The sequence below is a fragment of the Penaeus monodon genome, chromosome 5 (genome assembly GCF_015228065.2).
Source record: "Penaeus monodon isolate SGIC_2016 chromosome 5, NSTDA_Pmon_1, whole genome shotgun sequence".
Taxonomy (NCBI): Eukaryota; Metazoa; Arthropoda; class Malacostraca; order Decapoda; family Penaeidae; genus Penaeus; species Penaeus monodon.
Genome location: NC_051390.1, coordinates 18,265,144 through 18,269,442, shown reverse-complemented (window position 1 = coordinate 18,269,442; position 4,299 = coordinate 18,265,144). Strand labels below are relative to the sequence as shown.

Below are 4,299 nucleotides of genomic sequence, written 5' to 3'. Positions count from 1 at the left end.
TTATCGGCCATCACCGTGACAAGATCCCGTTACGAAAATGACTCCTCTGTTATAGGCATCTGCGTTTAGGAAACGCGTGGTTAGAATCTTTTTACGTCGAAAAGAGAACTGTTCTGTGATATCTGGATATTGATTATATTCGTTTATATTCCTATATGCTGTTTTAACATCTGTCATTCCCAGGAAAAGTGAGTAAAAGCAAATTACTCAATGTATGTATTTTATTTTGCTCCTCTACACACCAAGTATTAAATGAAATCGCAGACTCGTTCTTAGAAATTATAATGAATAGAAGAGAAAAGTGGAATAGCTATTTTTACTTCATCTTAATTCGCTCGCTGCATACGGTAAAAATGGAGTTTTTAAAGTCACGCCTCATGGCCCGAGTTTGTTGACACCGAAATCCCCGTTTTCTTTCATGCGCTCAGTGTATAAGGTATTGGAAACCCAGACAAGCTATAAATTCGGATCTCTTATATTTAAGAAGGTATCCAATGGGAGGACTGTATAAAGAGTCGAATCGTATAAAGTGATGGTATTATCTCTATATTCGATGCACAAATAGGAATGGCTTAAATAGTTTCCGACGTTTACATGCAAAACATGAAACATCTGTGCGGATGAAGCAACATCTCTTCGACGACTATTTCCACTATTTCTACTATTTCACGGCTCTGGGGATGGCTGGGAGGCTGACGACGGTCTTCCTGTGTAAGTGTGTGCGGCATGTGCTAGTTTTCTTAGTTAATAGATGAGAAGTAGCCAGGACAAAGGAGGATTTCGAAGAGGAAGAAGCTGGACTGAAGTGATGACCACTCGACACTTCAACATCGACTGTGAAGGAATGTGTTAGATTTTCTTTTATCTTGTGTTGGATCTTCCCGTATCGCTAACTTGATATTTATTTGACGTATTTTAGGTAATTGTGAACGTTTAGTGTTGTTTTTTTCTGTGTGTAAAACTATCTTGTGCAGTGATTATCAAATCCCAAATGAGGGAGATTTTTTTCCCCATCAAACTTCAGAGGGCTTCAAGGATACAAGCGATTATGAGCAACAGTAGGAATGCTCAAAAATTAAAAAGAATTCTGGTCCATTAAGGAACTGCAATGACGCACACTTGATATGTAAAGTTCAACAGAAATAATGTTTAAAGGCACAATCATTTTTAAGAAAAGGACGGATGTACTTGCAGTGTTTTGTGTAAATGGCCTTCTTTGCTGTCAGATATATGGTGAATGTCAAAAACCTCCTTTTAGGTTTTTATGCCAAATCGAGTAAATTTTTTGCATGTGATATGAGACATTTGCTGCTGACAAGGTTTTTAATAAGCATTGTGATAACAGATAATTGTTCCATTCAGTTTCTGTATTCTAACACATTCTTGTTGCGATTTGTTTCAAACATACTATACTAGAATGGGGAGTGTGACCTACATTTGATTTAACAAGTGCTCTAAAATAACTGTTCCAACAAACAGGGCTGTATTCACAAATGGGTATATAATTTTCTTTGGTAAATTTAATGACAGTCCTAAAAATAGTCTGACTTCAAGATTGTCTTACAGTTTGTTTTTGACTTGAGCTGAGCCTGATCTTGGTATTTTTGGTAAATCCTTATTGCATGAATGCACTCACCTGAGACTACATCACAAAATGTATTCAACAATCTACGTTGCTGTGACTAGGCATTACTGCTCGAGGGAAGGGTGGATTGCAGGCTCTGTCTCCCAATACCCTCTGAGATATATTGTCTTCACCTCATTATGCATGGCAAGATAAAGCTGAAACTTGGGAGCATCGAGTGGACTCAGGTTATGAGCAGTGCTTTCTGCGATCTTTTTGCTTTATTTTTAGTGTTACTGTTCGTGTCTGTAGATTATTTCTTGTAGTGATGACTAACTTTTTTGTCCTGTATGAAAATATCAACTTCAATTTACCTGAGCTTGCTTCATCTATACAAAAAAGATGAACTTCAATTTTTTTATGACTTAGGTTGTTCCCACATTCTTAGGTTGGTTTCTTTTAACTAAAAATATTGTAATTTGGCTAGTGATGATGATCCAAAGTAATAATGTTACAGAATTAATAATTAATAATACAAAGAATCAGACATGCTAGCTAATAATACTGTACATTCACTATCTTTTATGTGTAGGCAGCTTAATCTTTATGATATGGATATACTAAGAAGTAATCTGAACAGCAATGCCACAAATAAAGGAAAAAAATTGTGGAAAGCATTGCTCAATCTAAATTTACTCAGTGCTCCTGAGTTTCGGTTCTGTCTTGCTGTGCATACCAAGGTGAAGACTATGTTTCCACAGAGCTCCCCATTAACCTTTTCCCTTGAGCAGTGACACTCAGTCATGGCAACTTAAATTGTTTGAATAGATTTTGTGACATGGAGCTAGGGACTTAGTCCCTGGTGAGTGCCTCTGCATTATAAAAAATTTACATGGATTCCTAAATGTTACAACCCTTGAGTTTGTTATCATTATGGTTGATGTTTGTCACCTTTATACTTCTGAACAGGTCAACACTAGGGCTTTATTACACACAACTGTACTTTTACATTTGTTATTACAGCCCACAAAAAACAGTAAATATGGACCTGCACCAAGACAAGAAGACAAGCACAAAGACTTATAGTCATGTACAAGATCGCAAACAACCTTATAGACATTAACAAACAAGAATACCTACAAGCAGGACATACATGTAACACACAAAATTTTGATAACATGAAAGATTGCATACCACACCAACACTGACTCTTACAAGTGCTCACTTTTCCCACATACATATGCTACTGGAACATGCTGCCTCAATACATCATAGAAATAAGAACACTTAAACCTTTCACAGACATATTAAAAACAAAACATAATAGAACATTCCACCTATACCTTAATCCTTTCCCTCACCCTCAGCACCCAAACATGGGTGATATGTGCTTATTAGCACCCTATGCATTAATGCTGAGATTGACAGAATCATATCCAGTAATTATGGAGGAAATGGATTTTTTATTTTATTTACTTTTTCCCTCTATCCCACACAATTTTTGGACAAGTCCCTGTCAAGTCCCAGGGAAGGCTCATAAGTATGAGCTTCATAAGAAGGCTCATAATCTGGGGGATCCTATAGGGACCCAGGTATAGGGTGGGAGATGTGGGTGTAATGGCTCACAATACATTTTAAAAAATGAGTAATTTCTGTTGGGTATGATTATTGTACTTTACAGAATTTTGTGTAATCACTGAAATTGTAATACTTGTTAAAGAGTTCTTTTCTCCAGAAAATTGCCAAAGAATATGGAAACAAGTAGTACTTTTTCCAAACTCTACCTCTGAAAAGACAACATAACTGTTAAATTTGCATGCATATGGATATTACAAATATTTTTAGTAAAATAAAAGTGTGTATTTTAGTGCATTGTGTTGGCAATTGAAACTGAAATACATTTGAAGTCTAGTGCCTTTTTGGGAGTGTAATCTCTATCTTACAGAATTTATGTGAGGGTATTTGTTGGTCTTTTTACTGTAGCACTGTAAGTTGTGGAGGTCGGTCACTGTGCAAATGGTATGCCATGTGAATGAGTAAATTGTAAGAAACAGTGATTTACCCATTCCATGAAATTACAGGAAAATCAATGTATTACTATTGATTTTGGTACTTGTTTTTCTTATTGATATTATGATTATTAAATTGTTATTAAAATTTTGTTAACATTAAAGACAGTGAAATGATACAAAAGAAACTTTCCAAAAATCAAGGAAAAGGGTAAACAGGTGAGATAGGTAGGACTAATAACTGACTCCTTGGTCACTAAGCACTTGTAGAACCATCTATGTGTAAATTGTACATTACTCTGTGCTTAAGAAGATTATTATTTCACTTCACTATATTAATGCTTTTGACTATATGTTTATGCATTTCGCTCATTATTTTAACCGCCCATGAACACTCATGGGCGGTGCTAAGAGTCCCTACCTCTCCTTTATTATCTCTTTTTCTGCATAAGCATTTTTTTCCATTTTCCTTTGTATATATTTCTATATTTGCCATTTGATATACTGAATCCAGATGGTATTAAACTTCTTTTAGACAGAGTCCATTTCATCTCCCTAGGTAGTCCATAACTCATTGAAAGGATAATAACAATAAGTAACATTTTGCCATTTATATTTATTTTAATTTTTTTTTTCATATATATATATTTTTTGTTTTTGTTTATAATATTTAATTTTCTATAATGCAACCTCCACCGCTGCTTACAGTGGGCAGGAATAAGATCT

General features: G+C 35.1%; 1 protein-coding gene across 3 annotated transcripts in view; it reads left to right on the top strand.

The window, feature by feature from the left end:
* The first annotated feature begins 594 nt into the window (after window positions 1-594).
* The window catches only part of LOC119573042 (membrane-bound transcription factor site-1 protease-like), a 32,996-nt gene continuing 29,291 nt past the window's right edge, over window positions 595-4,299 (top strand). For 2 of the 3 annotated variants that reach the window (XR_005228756.1, XM_037920028.1), the window contains exon 1: window positions 595-711. The gene's annotated coding sequence lies outside the window, so the exon portion shown is untranslated. The remainder of the gene's footprint in view (window positions 712-4,299) is intronic. The other variant, XM_037920029.1, reaches the window with a different exon arrangement.